The 18428-nt window shown below is 54.2% G+C and overlaps 1 protein-coding gene across 1 annotated transcript in view; it reads left to right on the forward strand.

The window, feature by feature from the left end:
- The window catches only part of Dpp6 (dipeptidyl peptidase like 6), a 600350-nt gene that overhangs the window by 198498 nt on the left and 383424 nt on the right, over positions 1-18428 (forward strand). The window lies entirely within an intron of this gene.

Here is an 18428-nt window from a genome sequence, read left to right on the forward strand (position 1 = left end):
AATAAACCAGGACTGGCACAGAAAAGGTGAGAACACCTCCCTGTCATCCCGAGATACATCAGCAGGGCCCCAGAGCAGGTCGGAGCTCAGCTCTCAGACCAGGCATCTAATCCAGCGGTCTAATTTACATTGGAGAAAGGAAAGCTCAGAGAGGTACAGTGAATTACCCAAATCACACAGCTGGCCAATCGTAGTTCAGAACATCACCCCCGCTTTTAGTTTCTGCTCCACATCAAGTAATCCCGAGAAATGGTAAAAACACCAATACTTGTCTACAAGTATGCTTTTCTCTTTGTACCAACCCTCAGTGCAGAGTGACTTTTCATATTTGAGTAATTGATGACTTACTGAGTTGCTGTTGAAACTAGGGGAAACGGGCTGTGACGGCTGCTCATCTCCCTGATTCTTAAAGTTAAGAGCAATCAACAGAGGATGGCTGCCCTGGAATCCTGTGGCATCGTCCTCTTAGGTGGCTTCAGTCGTAGGTACACAACAGGTGTGGGGAGGTGGCAGTGGGGGGGCAGCAGAGGAGCTCTGGATACCACCTGCGCACACCAGGGACTGGGCACGTCAGGGAGGCAGTGCTGGCACATCTGGATGCTACTGGTTCACAGACTTAATCTGAACTAAAAGTGTGTGGGTCATTAGCCCTTGGCTCTCGGATCCCTTTTGAGGCCCTGTTCACCAGAACTCTTCCTATATCCGCCTCAGGCCCTCCGTTGTCTGGGGATCCTGGATTGCGGGTCCCTGTGGTCTTCCTGTGGTCTACCTCAGGGCAGCACCGTCATTAGGCACCTCAGAAGAAATACACTCGGTGCTCAAACTGCACGCGGGTGTTGACCAAGCCGCTGTGGCGCCTGGTGCTGGGCGGCCCCTTTGGGTCCAGCACAGCGAGGGCAGGGCAGGGGAGTGCTCAGGGAGAAGCGGGCAGCGGGGTGCGTGAGGAGCCAGCCCAGTGCAGAAGGGCCACTGGAGGAGCTGGGTGGCTGAGAAGAGCTGGGTAAGTTCCGGGGTGTCTGCAGCTCACTGTTGAGGGGTGGTTGAACTTTATAAAAGAGATAGGGTTTTAGTCTTCATTTATTTTCTGTGTTGCTCTAAAAGGCAAAACTGGGGATTGTGGATTTGTGTTCCCAACAGCGGCTTTAGCTAAGGGTCAGGACAAACTCTTGGAGCATGGTTAGCTCGCTGGCCCCAGGGGGCTCCAGAGGCACCATGCCACCCGCCCAGGATGCCCACCTGGGCTCTGCCCTGAGTGGAGCTGGGCGAAGGGCCCAGGCAGGGAAGGTCTCAGGATCTTGACGTCGTACCTGTTTTCCTTCTGTTGACACCAGCTCTGACCCTCTGAAGGACACACAACCGCCATGTCATTTATTGTGTCCCCAACACCAGGCTCAAAGCTCGGTGTCAGACCAGCTAATCTGTGTGCTAAGTGAATCAGTGAATGGACGTCTTCCTCTCTAAACCTCCTGTAGCCAGTGACCCATGAAGTTGAGAAACTGTGATTTTATCCATTTATTTATTCAACAAATGAGTCATTGAACAACTGGATCAAGTCTTGGGAACCCTGGAGGAAAACCAAACCCTCATCTGAATCACCCCGTCCTCTCCGTCTCCCTGAGGTCCAAAGCATCATGGCGGCCCTTCTTTTCCCAAGGCCCTGAAGCCCCTTCCCCACTGTGGAAGCAGCAGCCGTTCACCCCCAGCGCCAGGGCACTCTGCTCCGCCTGCGGGTGGCTCCCATCCGTGACGAACGTGAGGGTCCCTCGTTCACCAGCTGTGGATGAGAGGAACGTGAGCTGAGACAGAGCTGTGACCAGGGCCTGGCCCCACCGAGTCCTCCATGTCACTGGGAGGCAGAAGCCAAGAGCCTGCCTCAGACGGTGATGAGGTGGGCGGATGCCTGGTGCAGAGAGCAGGCGGCTTGGATCTGGCAGGTCTGTGTTGTCTTCTGGCCCACAGGTGGGGAAGCACCGGGCAGGAGGGGGACGGTGGGTCTGGAACGTGTGCCCCAGAGGCCCTCTGCCAGGCCCGGTGGGGTAATCCAGGTTCTGGGGGACTTCAGGTGACAGGGTGACAGAGCGAGGGTGTGACAGGATGAAATGTTCTCCTACAAAGAAGAAGGCATTAGGAAACTGGGGTGTGAGACCAAGCAGTGGGGCGTGGCCCGGGGGAACCCGGCTTCGGATCCCACAGGCCTGCGTGCAGAGCAGGCCGGGCCCGGGGTGAGTGGTGCTGCTTCCACACCAGCAGACGCTCCGCTGGTCGCTGCGGGCACTGCGGGTGGTGCTCACTGCACAGCAGCATGTGGAAGGCAGAGACTGAGGCCGAGACCTCTCTGGGGGGTCCCCACGTCCCACCTGCGGGGCTGCAGAGAAATGCCTGGCTTCTCCTGAACTGCTGCCCTGAAGCCAGGCAGAAGCAGGCTGCAGCTGGAGGGCAGTTCTTGACTGTGGAGTTCCCTGAGACAGAGGCCAAGGTCACCCAGGGCGCTTGCAGCTTGGTTGTAGTGTATTTGTCCAAATGCTCAAGAAGAACCAACAAAAGGAAAAGAAGGGAAAAGTGGTGTTTATGTAGGCTTTTTAAGGACATGAAAAACACTGAGATGCACATGGATATTAAGGATCCTGGTTACTTTTTTAAATCCTTAATTGTATCTCCTCTTTGGTTCTAATTAGTTACCCACGACAGTAGAATGCACTCTGGTGCCTCATCCATAGATGGAGTATAATTTCTCATTCTTCTGGTTGTACATGATGTAGAATCCCTCCACTCATGTAGTTATATAGGTACCTAGGGTGCTAATGTCTGATTCACTCTACTGTCCTTCCTACCTCCATCTCCCCTTCCCTCCCTTCACTCCCCTCCACCTATCTAAAGTACCTTTAATCTTCCCTAGCCCTGCCCCCCCTTTTTGTGAATTAACAACCACATATCAGAGAAGACATTCAGCCTTTGGTGTTTTTGGGTTGGGACTGGCTTATTTCACTTAGCATGATATTCTCCAGCTCCATCCATTTGCCAGAAAATGCCATAGTTTTATTCTTCTTTATGGCTGAGTAATATTTTATTGTGCATATGTACCACATTTCCTTTATCCATGCATCTGTTGAGGATCCTAGGTTGTTTCTATAGTTTAACTGCTGTGAGTTGAGCTGCTATAAACATTGATGTGGTTGGTGCATGTAGGATATGTTTTTAGCTATTTCGAACAATATTTAACAAAGAGACTGGATGGAAATAAATCAAGATGTTTAAAAAAAAATCCTTTGCAGCTGAGATGCCAGCTCAGCTCTGTACTGATACTGTATGAACCTGCAGACGTCCAGCAGGTAATGTCTATAGCATTGTATGGAAGGTAAACTCTGAATTGCCAGGGCAGAGATTGCTGAATTTAGATTCTAGAGAATTATGAACTCAGTAGTGATTGTGATTAGTTTTTATTAGTGTATTTTTATTCTGTAATAACTCACTGAAAATTTCAGATTTATATAATTGTGTGTCTTTTTTTGAATGAGAAAATAATACTTAAGATGACAGAATAATAATTGAGCCAAGAAAAACTCTTTAAAAGTAAAGGTAACTGTCCACAGAGCGGCTGTCTATAGGTGTGTGCACCTGTGGTGGCTTGCATGTTTGTGCACTCACAGGACCTGCGGGAAATGTTCCCAGCCCATGAATACCAAGACTATATTTTCCAGTGAAATCATCATTTCACGAAGGAGACTCAAAATACCCTTTAATTCTGCAGTAGCTTTTGAGCTGATCCAATGTCTTGAATTTTAGGCATATACAGAGAACTCAGATAAATCTCAGATTTAAAAATTTCCAAAAGCTTTATAGAAGCTCTGCCCTTTGGGAGCGTCCTTACTTCTGATCTCAAATCACTTTTTGATGGCAGTGAAAATATTCAGAGACTGGGTATTCCACCGGTGCATCTGGAAATGTGGGTGAAAGCTTTTAAGGACCTAGGATTCCTAATTCACCTCCTCCCGGTCGCTCTTGATGTGTAGGCATGCCAGTTCCTTTCCCTCTTTATCCTCTCAAGAGGTGGAATCAATTTAAAAACGACTAGAGTGATCTTGGGACAAAACTTATAAGCCACAGGTCAATTGCTCCTCCATCAGTGGAGCCCCTGGGTGCCCTCACCTACCCCGACCCTCCACTTCTGGGACCGGAAGCCGGCATCACATCCCCGAAGGTCCTCTGCCAAGAATCTGCACCCTGGAGACGTCTCCTGGAAAGAGGGTCCCTTGATGACATTTACTGAGGAGCTGAGGCCTCCCCAGGTCAGTTCTGTTGGGCCTCAGCAGAGGTCAGGGCAGAGGAGAAGTGTCCCTGCAAGGCTGGACCCAGAGCGCACCCCGGGCTCTGTCACTCAGGATGTGGCTTTTGCTTCTTAGGTGCAGCAAGTGCAGTGAGTGACCATCCAGTGCCACTCGCTGCCATCATGTGCTTGTGTTAGAGAAGAGTGAACCCCGCTGTGCTGGTCACTTAGGTGGAGACACTTCACATTGGCTCACTGAGGACTGCCAAATGGAGGGTGAGCGCAGGCAGGGCCGGGACCCTCCTGGCAACCCTCCCCCTCCCTCTGCCTTGGTCCTGTGTGATTGTGACATTGGTGCTGATCCTCATGTGGCCCCTGGCTGGGGAGGTGTCGAGGTGGGGACACGGAGGATGGGAAGTGCAGTCTCTAGAGTACACTCTGGTGAATTTCACCAACAGCCTTACTGGTTTCTTAAAGCAAAAATTATACCTGATGATTAACTATTTCATGTAAAAAAAAATAGGCTGTTTTGTTTTGATGTAAGGATGAAAAGAGAGCACTTGTCCACCCCTGCCTCCCCCCACGTTGTTTTGCTCTAACACCGGTGACATTTTGATTTCCAAAAACAAGGTTACAACTCCTCCTCGTTCTCTGCATCATGTTAACTTCTGGAGTCAGTAGTGACGGTGCCACCTGGCACTGGGCACCAATGAAAACACAAGGTGAGTCACAGAGAACTCTAAATGACAGGATGTCAGGTGCCACATTAAAAATTAAAAAGAACAGGTGGAGTCAGTTTAAAATATATTTTATTTATCCCATCATATCCAAAATCTTATTACATAGAAAATATCAATGAATGGCTTGTTCTTTTTCTCCACCTGGTCTTTGAAACTGAGGTGTGTTTTACACCTGTCACCTCTCAGCTGAGATGAGGTGCATTCAAGTGCTCAGTGCCCCTGAGTGGCCAGTGGCCAGCAATTCTGAGGGATCCTCTCATGACCTCCGATGTCTTCAGTTCTACAGTAAAACAGAGGATACACTCCCAGCAGGTAGAGACTCCATCTCAGGTCCACATTATCGGGGAGAAAAATCAGCCAGTGGGATTTCTGTCTGAGCTTAAACTGGCCAGTGTAGGAATTTCCTGGAATTTCAGAAAAGGGAATATTTATTTGTTCTTGGTAAGTTGTTTTGGTTTGGATGTGAGGTTTCCCCCCAAGCTCATGTGTGAGACAGTGCCAGAAGGTTCAGAGGAGAAGTGATCGGGTGGTGAGAGTCTCAACCCCATCAGTGAGTGGGTCCTGATGGCACGACTGGGTGTGGCTGGAGGAGGGGGCTCTGGGGGCGTGGCTTTGGGGTAGTGTCTGGTGTCTGGAGAGTGGAGTCTCTGCTTCCTGATCTCCTGTGGGCGGCTTCCCTCTGCCACACTCCTCTGCCTCGCCTTGAGGCCCCAGGAGTGGAGCCAGCCTTCTAGGGCTAGCGCCTCTGTACCGTCAGCCCTTCCAGAAACTTTCCCTCCTCTGCAGTGTTTCTGGTGGGGTCCCTTAGTCACGGCAGCAAAAAAGCTGACTAAAGAGAAAAGTTTACTGAGAACACTCCTTGAGCACCAGGCAGCGTTGTTAGTATGACCATCCACTGAGCCGGCTCCTAGACCCAGCGGATCTGGGGAAACAGGTATCACTGTCCCTCCACCTGTGTAATAAGAGGCCTCCACGGGGCGGCATCTCTGACCAGCAGACGGACACCTGCATCCGGGCTGGTGTCCTCCATCGCCCGCTCTCCCTCTTCCTTTCTGCCACGCATCAGGGCACCCTGCTCTGGGCGGGCCAAGCCCCTGGTGTGGGAGCAGCTTGGAGACACACACAGCTACGGTGTCTCCGCCCGCCTCCACCTCCTGGTAGCTGCGGCAGGGATTGGAGAAGGCCAGAGATAGAGCTGGGCTGGCGGAGGAGCTTCCTCCTGCAGGCAGCTTCAGGAGACAGGCCTGAGGCTGCTCTCCGTTGCCATGCCTTTGTAGAAGGAAAAGCAGAGAAAGGGCTTGCTTCCCCTCAGTTCTTATTGGGGCAGAATTGGCCCCATCTGTCTGACCTTTGCCCTCTGTACACTCTGGCACTTCAAGAAGCAGACTGAGTGCAGAAGGGTCAACCAGAGAGGGAAGGCAGTTTTCCTTTGGCCTAGAACTTTCTATTGGGTGGTATTCTGTGTCATGAAGAGAATGATGCTCAGTCATTCCTTAGACGACAGAGAAGATTTCAGACAGTATGCCGCCTGCCCACTGCCTGCAGGCTCTGGGGAGTGTCCCAGGGAGGGGAAGCAGCCCAGGTTGGAACAGGAAGGTCACTGGGCTGTGGCAGGCCTCTCACTCCTGGTGTGTGTGGGAAGACTGTACCGTGTGCAGGTGGTCTCACAGGGATGAACATAGCAGCCCTGTCTGCAGGGTGCTGGAGGTAGAGAACACTCGCACACCGGCTCGACATGCCGACTTCCGATGCCTGTACTGATGCCACCTGGCTGTGAAGTCATCCACCTGCTCTCAGGAGCCACAGGCCACAATCGAGTCAGGAAATGCATGTGAAAGCTGGTTGAGACTGCAAGGCTGTGCAGACCCAGATGCATTACCGTGAACGGACCTTCTGCTTTATAGCTCATTTCAGAAGTTGGCCTGCTTGTGGAGAAGGATGGGCCCATTAGCCCTGCTCAGGAAAAGTAAATGGAACAATGGAGAAAACTCAAATCCAAATGAGCTGCTGTTCCACGCACATCTCGAAAAAGTTTCTGAAGTAGTTGAGGCATGAAGGGCTAGCGCAAGCTTGACAGTTAAACTGCAAAGCCATCGCTTTCTTTCTAAGATCACTGTTCCAAGATGGTTCTGTGCAAGGCTGCTGGAGTGTATATGTAGTTCTTTAAATTGGTACAGTTGGCCTAAAGCTAAAACTGTCATCTGTATTAAAAAAGAGACAAAGAGGAGCTCATGTGCGCATTGATGGCAGGATTTGAGGGCTGCATGTAGTGCACCTCTTGGGGTGATGACATGGGGTGAGACAGCCCTCAGGCTCTGGGCCCTCCCTGGGGCACGGTCCCATCTTGGTGACAGATGATTTTGTCCAGCCTATACTAGTATGTGTCTACACCATCAGCTAACTTCATGGACCCCCGTTCTTTGTCCCCCGGCCAGGAAGTCTTACCAGCTGTTTGCCATCTCTCGTGCGTGAAGGTGGGATCTCTTTCCCGAGGGGAGAACTCCAAGGGCCACGGCCCCTCTCTCTGAGCAACACCAGCTCCTTCTTTCTTTCTCTGTCAACCTCGGGCCCTGGGAGGAGGTTCGGGCACACCGTCCTCAGTTTTGAAGAATTTCCATAATAGCCCTGATGCCTCCTTTTTAGCTGATACCTGTGACAAAGCCCATTTGATCTCATGGTCCCCAAGCTCGGCATCAGTGTGGTGACACAGGCGGAGACTTGTGCAACAGCTAGAGGCACAGGAATGTGTGCACACTCTGCTTTTCCACCTGCAGCTAAGAGGCGGGGGGCGGGAAGAAATCCCAGTGCTGGGCTCCGCTCCTTCAGGACAGTCTGGAGTGGGGGGCCAGGTGGTGGGGTCCACCTGGATGAGCCCCATGGTTGTCTCCTGATTGGGGATCTCTCACTGATCCACTGAACTGTGCCACTGTGAGGACCCTCGCTTGCAGCCACCTGCTCACAGCCACCTCCCCTGCATGGCAAGGGGCCCCTGGTCCAGCATGCCGCGGCTTGGCTTGGCTCAACAGTGCCTCGGATGACTTGGTAGAATCTGTGTGCTGGTGCCCCCTGGCTTGCTCTCCGCCCTCGTGCCCCCGTACAGCGACATGGTGTGGCTCTGGCAGTTTCCACCCACCCCTGTCCTTCACTGCTCCTTGACTGAGTCGGACGAGCACCCCTGGGTCTGTCCAGCATTACCCGGGGGCCGCTTTGCCCTACCTAGTTGAACCTGCACTTGGGCCATGCCCTGGGCTGCTGTTCACACCATGTCGAGAGCCATCCTGGTCTGATGGCACATTGTCACTGAGGCGGGAGGGCGTGGCTTTTATGGATGCCCTGGGTTTTATGGATGCCCTGGGACCATGAGGCCTGCTGAGGGGCCACACAGCTCCCCGGGCTCAATCTTCCACCCAGGGATGTCTGTCTGTCCATGCACACTCTTGGGATGGGTCCCGAGTCTCCACTGTCCACAGGAGGAAATGTCACCTGGGGAGAGGGCGTCCCTGGGCTCAGTCACCAGTGAGTTGTAGAGTTGGGGCCTCTGCTGGATCACCTGGCCCCGTTCCTACCATACCCCCACAGTCTCACTGGCCACCTGGCCCCGTTCCTGCCATACCCCCACAGTCTCACTGGCCACCTGGCCCCGTTCCTGCCATACCCCCACAGTCTCACTGGCCAGACTGCTCAGCAGGCGTCTAGGGCCTGGCTAGCAGGAAGCCTTCCCAGGGCACCTTCTTACAACAGGGCAACCCTGGTGCCTGCCTCCCGCCCACCTGGCCTCCAGGATTCGCTCTGCATCTTGGCCTCGGGCGCAGACAGGACTTTCCCTTCTTTCTCTGCTGTGTTGATCCCTTCTCTGTCAGTCCTCGGAACCACTTTGAAAATCAACAGGAGTCAGTCTGAGTCTCACTTCTGTGATGGAAATTCCATCCCCAAGGGAAAAGAGCAGTGTTTCTCCATCAGGTTTCTGCTCTAATGATCCTGCGAAGTGGTCGGTCCCATTGGCTCTGTGTTCCTGGGCTCTAAAGATTTGGCTGACCTCTTCCTGATCTAGGAGAACTGACCCAGGCTGTGAGTGTTCAGTGACCATTATTCACAACCAGAGGACAGACCCTGGCATCTCCTGCCAGTCAGACCTCCCTCAGTGTGTGGACCCAGGGACGTGTTGAATGGATCCAAAGAACAAAGATAAACGGAGACTCTCTTTTATCTGTTTGGAGGTTTTGTTGTTACGACTGTGGAATAGCAGCCGTGCGTCATTTTAGTCGAACCTTAGCCTGATGCTTTTATTGAAAAAATAAAGGGATTTCCAGTTCCTTTCACACATTGAGGCTGAGTGAGGGGTGTGACAGAGGCAGGTGACCTCGCCTGCATGCCTCAAACTCAGATTCTTAGGATTTGGCAAAAACTGATCGATTAACCCTCCAAAGGCCACAATGAAATGGCCAGAGGGAGAGAGGCAGACAGCACTGTGAACAGGTGATTGGCTCCTCAAAGCCTGAGTCTGCCGTCCGAGCCCAGGGCTCCTGTCCAGACATGGTGTGGTCAAGTCCTGGCCCCACCTGATTCATGTAGACTGGTCCTTCCCTTTCTCTCCTGCCTGTTTTGAGATGGACTCGCTCTGGTATCCAAACAGGCCTAGAACTCCTAGGCTCTGCGGTCCCCGTCTCAGCCTCCGGTGGCTGGGACCACAAGCCTGCACGCAGGGCCAGCGCCGTCTTTCCTGTCCCTGGTCATCCCTGGAGGGTGGAAGTCACTCAGAATCCCCCTTAAACACTGCAAACTTCAGCTTCAACTGTGACAGAACTGAACCCGTCTCCTGAGGAAGAGAGCTCGGAGGACTTGAGGACTCCACCCCGAGTGTCAATTGCTTTCTCTTGTTGCCAGGGGAGACCTCCTCTGGACCCAGAGCACTGGCCCTGGCCCCGTGTTGATGGGCGTCAGAGTGCAGCTCGGGTCTGTCTGTGCGGCTCTAACGGGAGACGGGCGACTGCATGACTTAGGAAGGAGAGAGGTGGATTTCCTGTGTTCTGGAGGCCGGAGGTCCACAGCTAGGTCCTTGGGCTGTGTCATCCCATGGTGGAAGGCGGAAGGGCAGGGGAGGTGCCAGGCATCACTCTCTCAGGAACCCACTCCTGGGACAAGGACCCATTTCCACAGAAGGGGTGCGGATCCCCTGCTCCAGGCCCTACCTCTCAACACTCGTGCGTCAGGCCCCGAGTCTCCGGCCCATGAACTTGGGGAGCATAGTCGACCATAGCCCTGGCATTCAACCTCACGGCTGACCTCAGCCTGGAAGAGCGGAAACACTAAAGCATGTGCAGGCTGTGTGACCGTCCTTGAATGACTTATGTCTTCACTGCATTAAAATCACACCTTGCGTTTCCTGCCATCATCTTCATAAGGCATTAGCTGTTCAGCACTGACTCATATCTTTTATCATGGTTTATGGCAAATTAGACGCTCTCTCCGAATTCCCCACAAGGAAGGAATGGAAAGGGGAGTGGTCAGCCGCCTGGGTCTGTGAGCAGTGCTCAGCCAGCCCTGGAGGGTGGGCGTGGCTGGGGACACAGCCAGCCCTGCCCGGGCCGGCTTCCAGGGGCTCTCAGCCCAGTCAGGAATGGTCTCCAGTCAGTCCCAGCACTTTTCTTCATTTCCGGGTCCCACAGGTAATTGTTGGGTGTATGTGAAGATGGATGCCTCCGGAAAGTACAGTTGTGCTTAGCCTTTTAGGCCATGTTCAGAATTAAGACTAAAGACTGGGGATGAAGGATATTAGAATAGAGAAGGCCATAGTTATCAGAATAGGATGATAAAAAGCAGCAAGCGCTCTGTGGGCAGGGTGGCCGTTCGTCCCGATTTGCTCAGGACAGCCTTGGCTCATGACAACTCTCCTGACTCGGGTTTCAGTAGCATCTCTCCTCCTTCACAGCAGTGTCCTGTCTGGGGCATTGAGTCATGTGGTCAGCACTTGCGTCAGTGAGGAATTAATATCTTTAATAGAAACAGAGGGTGACTGAAGATTAAAGCAAGGTCCATTTGACACCCCCTTTCTCCCACCAGAACTTGATATGGGTCTATTTTTGTGCGTAGTGTCAACCTCCTTTCTTAGGAGAAAACTGAAGGTAAGAAAATAGCAAACTGCTCAAGCATTGTAAAGTGTCTTTCCGAGGTAGCCCTGGACCTCAGCACCCATGACTCGGCACACGGGAGCTTCATGCCTGTCCCGCACCCCCCCCCACCCCCAATGGTGGCAGGTGGAAGAGGCCGAGGAGCCCTGGGTGGGAGCACATGGCTTCGTGTCTGCTCTCTGGAGCTGGTCTCTTCCTGGGTGTGTGATTGGGTTCGCCAGGACAGCAAAAGAATCCACAGGGAGTTTTAGCCCTGATACTCTGCAAAGCAAGCCTCCCCTGCCCACGCACCTCTGTCCTGGGTCAGGGGGCAGCTGTGGGCATCAGGGCTTACGGCTGGGCTGCTGGCTTCCTGGGACCCTGTGGTGCAGTGGTGTGATCCACGTTCCCAAGTGCTGTCCCCAGGCTGTGAGCTCAGGCACGTCACAGCCTCAGACCTCAGAGCACCAAATGCCAGAGACTGAAGGAAAGGGGGAAGGACCCTCAGACCCACGTCCCTGCATCCTCGCTCCGCGTTCCGCATGGTCAGAATTAGAGGTCTGGGGGCCGGCGCTGCATGGGGTGGGGAGACCTGGGAAAGGTCCCATCCTCGGGACACAGCAGCAGGGAAAGGCTGGCGGATGGTGAAGGTGAGAGCATCCCAGGGCCCCTGGGGAAGCAGAACGAGGCAGAACGGGGCGTGCAGGGGTCCTTGTCCTGCCAGTGGGACAGACATCGGGCTTCTCAGTGGATAGAATGCAGAAGCAGAGGCAGGGGGTCACGGATTCGGTGTAGATGGGGGTCTGAACGCCCTGCTGGCCGGCCGGTGTGGCCTGGCTAGCAGGGAGGCCCCGGGAATCCTATTGATTCTGGATTAGCACCAAGGAACCGTAAAATACTGAAGCAGCTGAAGGAGAGTCTCGGTCTTTATGTTCATCCTGCAGTGAGGAAAGGGGAACCCCAAGACAGGGGTCACTCAGCGCCCAGGTTCCTGCCAGTGGTGGGGGGCACCAGGCTCAGACACACCTGCTGCCTCCTCTCACCAGACCCTTTCTGGAAAGGAAGGGACCTCAGGTCCCCTGGACAGAGGCCGTGTGGGCTGGGCAGAGCCCCCACCTTGGGCCGGAAGCTGGGTCTCTGCAGGCACCTGTTGGTTCCTGTCTTCTGAAGTCCACAGCCAGGGCTGGACAGCCCTGTGAGCAGGACCTTCCAGGGCTCCTTGCAGACGGGGGCTTCCTGGAAGGTTCTCCTGGGGAGTGGAGACGGTGGCTCATCCCAGGTACTTCAGGGAAGGCCGGCGGGGGACACTGGCGTCTTGTCCTGCGGACTTTTGCAGTGCCCCATTAAAGCCTTGCTCTGTTCCTGATCTAACCAAGTTCTCTGTGCAGCACCTGCATGTTCTCTGGGCGGCGTGGTCCCGTGGGAAGGCCAGCTTGGCCGGATGTTCCCGTCTCCACTGGCCAGTGAGGTGGCGTCGGGTCAGCTGCTGCCAGCGAGCTCCCCAAACGTGCCTGGTTTAACATTTTACTGGTACAGGGCATGAGGAAAGAAATGTGGTGAGGTGGCTGTAGGTGCCCGTCATGGAGAGCCCGCAGAGCAGGGCAGAGTGGGTGCTTGCGGAGGAAGCCCAGGGCAGTTGGTCCTCAGCGTGGTCAGCGCATCCCAGATGCACAGAGCAAGGGAGGCGTGTTCAGCAGTGGGGAAACGGGTGGACATCCGTAGGGGGTACAGAGGACGTCTGGGCTTCTAGGAACCACACGGTGTTCACACGCCCCGTGGGGCAGCGGCCGAGCACATCCTGGGGCAGGAGCCCACCCGGGAGGCTCTGCCACGTCGTAGCCCTCGTCCGCCACGATGTGCTGTGGGACCTGAGCCCGGTCAGCCTGCCCTCTGGACTCCGTCTCCTCCTGTGGGAGAGGAGTCATGACTTAGAGCCTGACTCGGGTCACCCAGCCATGGGGATTACAGGCACCTGTCACCTTCCCACAGGGAGCTCCTGCCTCCCCTGCCCCCGCAGCAGCCTTCCCTCAAGACCATGGACAGTCTTGGATGGCCGTGAATGGGGGGCAGCTGGTGACCAGCGACTCCCAGAGATCCTGTGAAGTCCCCCGGTGGGGGGTGCCGTCCTTGCTCTGGGTCCTGTCTTGTTTCTGCATAATTCTCTCTGCTTGCAGGTCTCTGGGGCCCCACAAATATAGAGCTGCTGCAGGAGCCAAGTGGCATTGAGCAGGACTGGGGACGTGCAGGCAGAGGTACGGTTTTGGAGAGCCTCCCTCCCTCTCTGGCTACCTTGACTGGTGGTCCACTCAGAGCACAGGAGCCGTCTTTGTGGCATCTGTAGGAGGAATGTAAGTTTATTTTTTCCATGTCCCACCTGCTGGCTGAGTACAAAGGTCTCTGCCAGTCCCCTGGGCATCCTGCTCTCGCTCCACTCTAGGCAGCTGGGTGGCTGTAGAGCACAAGAGTGGGCACAGGAAGGAAGAACTCAGCTTAGTCAAAGAACCTCTCAGGATTTCACGTTTTTCCCCCTTGAACTCTCACTTCTTCCAAGATGGTGGTCACACCTTTAGACACTCATTTTTAAGATACAGAACAGAGCAGGAGGGGGTTGCTGCTGGATCAAGAAGGTCCATCTTTGGGAAACACCATGAGGCAGAGCCATCAGGCTGTCTCACCCCTGGGCTCTTTGGGTCTGAGGCCACCGAGGGCTCTGGGTGCCTGTCCTCTCTCAAGGTGTACACGCTAATGACCACATGGTGCTTAACGCAGCAGGAGGGGTGGAATGCAGTGCTTTCTGGGGAGCTGATAGCCTGAGGAGGGATGGAGCCGCGTTGTCAAGGTCGGAAACGTGTGCTCTGTGTTTCCCAGCAGACCTGCTCTCCCTGGGCCTGGGAAACTCCAGAGTGCTGATCCGTGGTGCGCGTATTTCGGCATCCCTTGGCATGTTCGCGACTTTGGTAGTGGGCTGGCCTTACGTGGCCTTTCCTATGCTCGTTGATTTGAGTGCTGGGGTCTGCCACCAGAGATCACAGGCAGTGACCAAGGAAGGAATCACAAACCGTGTTCTTGGCCGTGCCTTAACCCAGTGGTTTTTAGGTGTTGGCCCGCATCTGGCCACCTGAGAACTGGGGTCCCGGGCAGCAGGTGGGGGAGAGTCTGCAGGCGGCACTGCCAGCCATCTCCCAGGTGGTGCAGCTGTGGCTGCCAGCCACGAGTGCCTTTGGACAGAGAAGCCCACCTTGGTGACCACACGGTGTGTCCCCTGAGGATGTTGTCAAGTGCATGCTGAAGGTTTCCACAGAAGCTCCGGACCAAGGGTGGCTGTTGGGCTGCAGGTGTGCAGGCATTTTGGATCCTGGGTTTCATCCCTAGAGAAGCAAAATGACGTCTTCCTTGTTGAATTCTGTGAACAGTCTTTCTCAGCCATATCTTTGAGAATGTGCCTTTGGTCCTCTCCAGCTCAGGCCGCCCCCAGGCCTCCCGGCCGACTTGGGCCACACCATAACTGGGAAGATGAACTCTGGCCTCTGAAGCCAGCTGCTGTTCTGGGTCCTGGGCCCTGGGAATGGCAGTCTTGGCGGGGGGCTGCCCGGGCCCCAGGGACAGCCACTCTTCGCTACAGGAGAAGCCTGGCCCAGAGAACTGTGCAGATGCCCGTCAGCCAGCCCGCCTGGTGAAGCGAGCCGTGTCTCCGACGGGTCCCAACATTCCCTTCAGTGGCTTTCCCTGGGGCACTTCAAGCACATCTTGTTTTCTGTGTCTTGGAGGAGTGTCTGTCCGATTCTCTGTCACCCAAGACACGTTGACTCCGTGGGAAGTAGACAGGCTCCTGGGGTTCTAGAATGGACTGTTGTTGGATGTGGTGTTGGCTCCTGGGCAGACTTTACGGTAGGAGGCGGACACACCATCTCCTCTCAGTCCCTGGAAATGCCCTCCATCTGAGCCTCGTGACAGGTCTAGCCAATAGGGCAGCGACTTCTAGGATTCCGTCCTTAAACCATGAGCAGCCAGTCACACAGGGTAATGCTTCACACAGTCTCAAGCTGAGCTCCCAGGTTGCATTTAGATGGTTGGAGGCATTGGTTTCTCTCCCTGACAACTCACAAGATATCGGCTGCCAAAAACAAACAAAAAACAACACCATGGGGGAAAGCCAGCTAATCTGCACAGCACCTGGGCGGCCACTGCGGAGAACGCCGTGGAATGTAGAATCTGTCCTTATTGTCAGATGCACCAGGGGATATGCAGATTGTTTTAAATCATTGTAGAAAACTGGAGTCAGAAAAACAACGACTTTCTCATGAAACTCAGAATTTGGGATTCAAAACCAGGTTCTGTCTGGTCTTGGGCAGTTCACCTAGTACCTAACTGTGTATCGTGTTAACCATCAGGGTCAGTCATCCTCATGCCCTATGTTTTGTCGTGACTTCTAGCAGGGCTTTTTTGGCCACTAGTACTCTGATCAAGAGTGGAACGGAAGAGGAAGTACCCAGATTCTCATTCCTTAATGTAGTCTGGCATATTAGAAATTAGATCGTCGTAGACTGTTTCCATAATACATCTCAGAATCATTTTTACAACTCCCTGGGGTAAATACAAAACAATTTTAGTGAGGAGGAGTAATTTCAGTTTTTTGTTCTATTGTGTGCTGCACTAATTTAAATTATTCTGCTCACTAGTGTATTATTAGCACCTCATCTTCACAAAGAATTTTAAATATGGGCTGACTGGATATTTGTGGTGTTTGTATTCTGTTATACATTTTAAAAATAGGGAAAGGGGAGAAAAAACTTTGACAAGATTCTCTTTTGAATGCTGTCTTTTCCTGACTCCAGGGAAGTTTCTCTCATACTGTGTTGATTAGCCTTCTATTACTGTAAGAAAATACCTGAGGTAATCAACTTTAAAAGGAGGAAAGGTTTATTTTGGCTCACAGTTTCAGAGGGTTCACTTCATGATCAGTTGGTCCTGATGCCTTTGTTGAATCACCCCATCATGCAGGGAGCATGTGGCAGAGGAAACCTGCTTGTCTTGTGGTGGCCGAGAGGCAAAGAGCGAGAGAGAGAGGAAGAGGCCGGGTCTCAATGCCCCCTCAGGGGCCACCTCCAGTGACCTGCTTCCTTCCATTAGGCCCACCTCCTAGGAGGGCTGCAGGCTGGGACACACCTTCAGCACCTGGGGGACACTTTGCCCCAGCACAGCACAGAACTCATTTTCTAGCATGGAGGCTTGGAGGGAAGGGGTGGGGTGCAAAAGGGGATGGCACCGCTGCCCTGCTCCCTCTGTAGGGTGCTGGGACACGGGCCCCCAGGGCCTGCCTGCAGCAAATCCCCAAGACCACCCTCACGTCTGCCACCAACAGCACGCCCAGGGGTCCCTGACGCCAGCCCCAGGCCTAGGAGGACTTGCTGGGAGGACTCACAGCACTCAGGAGGGCTTGCAGTCAGCGGCCAGTGTGTAAACAGACGGCGCTCACTCCTTTAGTGTCCCTCTGTGTTTCCACTTTTTCCGGCTGCCTCCAGCACCCGTGTGTTGGGAGTGGGACGACTTGTGGTGTGTCTCAAGGTCGCAGCGACTTTTGATCGGAGGCTCCCTTTGTTTTCCTGTGGACTAAGGACCATCTCTGCGCATCTGGTAAACCTGCAAGGCCTCGGTTGGCATTTGCAGGGGCACAACGTGCCCCGCAGTGTGTCCTCAGACGGGGTGGTCTTCCGTCACCATCCAGTGCAAACTCAGGAGACAGATGAACGCTGGGCAAATGTGGACTTGGGTCTTGGGCACGGACACAAGCTGGGTTTCCCAACTGCTGTCAAAGCCAGAGGGCGTCACCCACTGCCCTCTGGAGGGGACCTGACCGACTCCAGGGCCCCTTCCCAGCTCCGGTCTGAAGCTGGCGCTTTTTACAATTTTAAATATGAGGGATCTGAGGATCCAGAGGCAGGAAGGTGTTCCGTCATCAGAGTCCGCCGCAGTCGCAGGGCAGCATGCATCTGTCTGCACAGGATGTTAGGAGACCCCACGGGGGAGGCCCCTGTGGGGGGCGCGGCTTTGCCTGCCCTGGGACCCCAGCCCCCCGCGACCTCACAGCCTCCCCTGCCTGGCGCTGGCTGGTTCCCAGGCTCCCTTCTCCTGGGTCTGTCAGTGCAGGGAGGTCGGGAGCCCTTCCCAAGCCCTGGCTGCTCACAGAGGGGAAAGTAGTCTGACCCCTGTCTGAATATAGAGCTCAACCCAGCATGTACCCGTGGATTGTGGACTTCGGATCTTGACTTGAATTGAGTCCCAGCTCTGCCACCCACCAGCTGGTGGCAAAGCCAGAACAACCCTATTGAATAGTGCCTGGAGCGTCGTAGCTGCTCACCAAATACCAGGAGCCGGGGATACCAGAGCAGAAGCACCCAGCAGAGTGCAGAGGTGGTCCTTGGTGTCCTGGGGTTCGCTCCAGCCTCACTCTGCCTCAGGGTCCCTTTCAGCTTGCCGGGGTTCCTCCCGGTGTCATGAGCCAGCGAATCCCGTTCCTGGGGCTGAAAGGATCATTTCCTTTTTTCAGTATTCATGCTAGAACCCACCCAAGCCCTAGTCTGTGGTGCATGAGGGACGGGGAGAATCTCGGGGAGAGGTGACCAGCGGACCTCATGCTCTGGCCCTGTCACACTGTCTCCTTAGTTCCCTTTATGGGAAGCAAGGGACATTCGCTGTCACAGTTTTGTCATGGCTTATCCCAGTGACGGCAAGATGCCAGAACCAGGCCTCCCACCCCACCCTGCTGACTCAGGGATCCTTAAACCCCAGACCCCCGCACGGCACACCTGAGCCGCGAGCGCTTACTCCACCTCACAGATATCGATGTTTTGCCACTTACCGGCTATACAAATGACCATGAAGATGATTTGTTGGGCACAGTACACACTGTTAACCCATAAATGATGTGCAGACGTGGGCCATAAACCATGACACTCAGGATCTGAGCGGCGCCGCGGTGGGCAGTGTTTCACATCTTAATAAACAATTACTAGAGCAGATTAAGAGTGAAAAATCCAACCAGGAGGCCAGTAAATCAGACTGGAAACCGCAGTCCAGGTGCAGGCAGCTCGCACTGTAGCTTTAGGGAGCTCTGCCCCTGCCTTCCAGGGTTCCCGGCCACTCGGCAACACAGGCTTCCTGGACGTGGTTCATACTGTGAATTCTGACTTGAGATTCTGAGGACCATCATGGGAAGTTGATTCTGCAACACACGTGTGCAGTTGTTGGAGCCCTGGGATCTGGAGACAGTAGGGTGTTTTTTGGTCTCAGGTGGCTCAGGGGGACAGCCCACACGCA

Source organism: Urocitellus parryii, chromosome 3 (assembly GCF_045843805.1).
Source record: "Urocitellus parryii isolate mUroPar1 chromosome 3, mUroPar1.hap1, whole genome shotgun sequence".
Taxonomy (NCBI): Eukaryota; Metazoa; Chordata; class Mammalia; order Rodentia; family Sciuridae; genus Urocitellus; species Urocitellus parryii.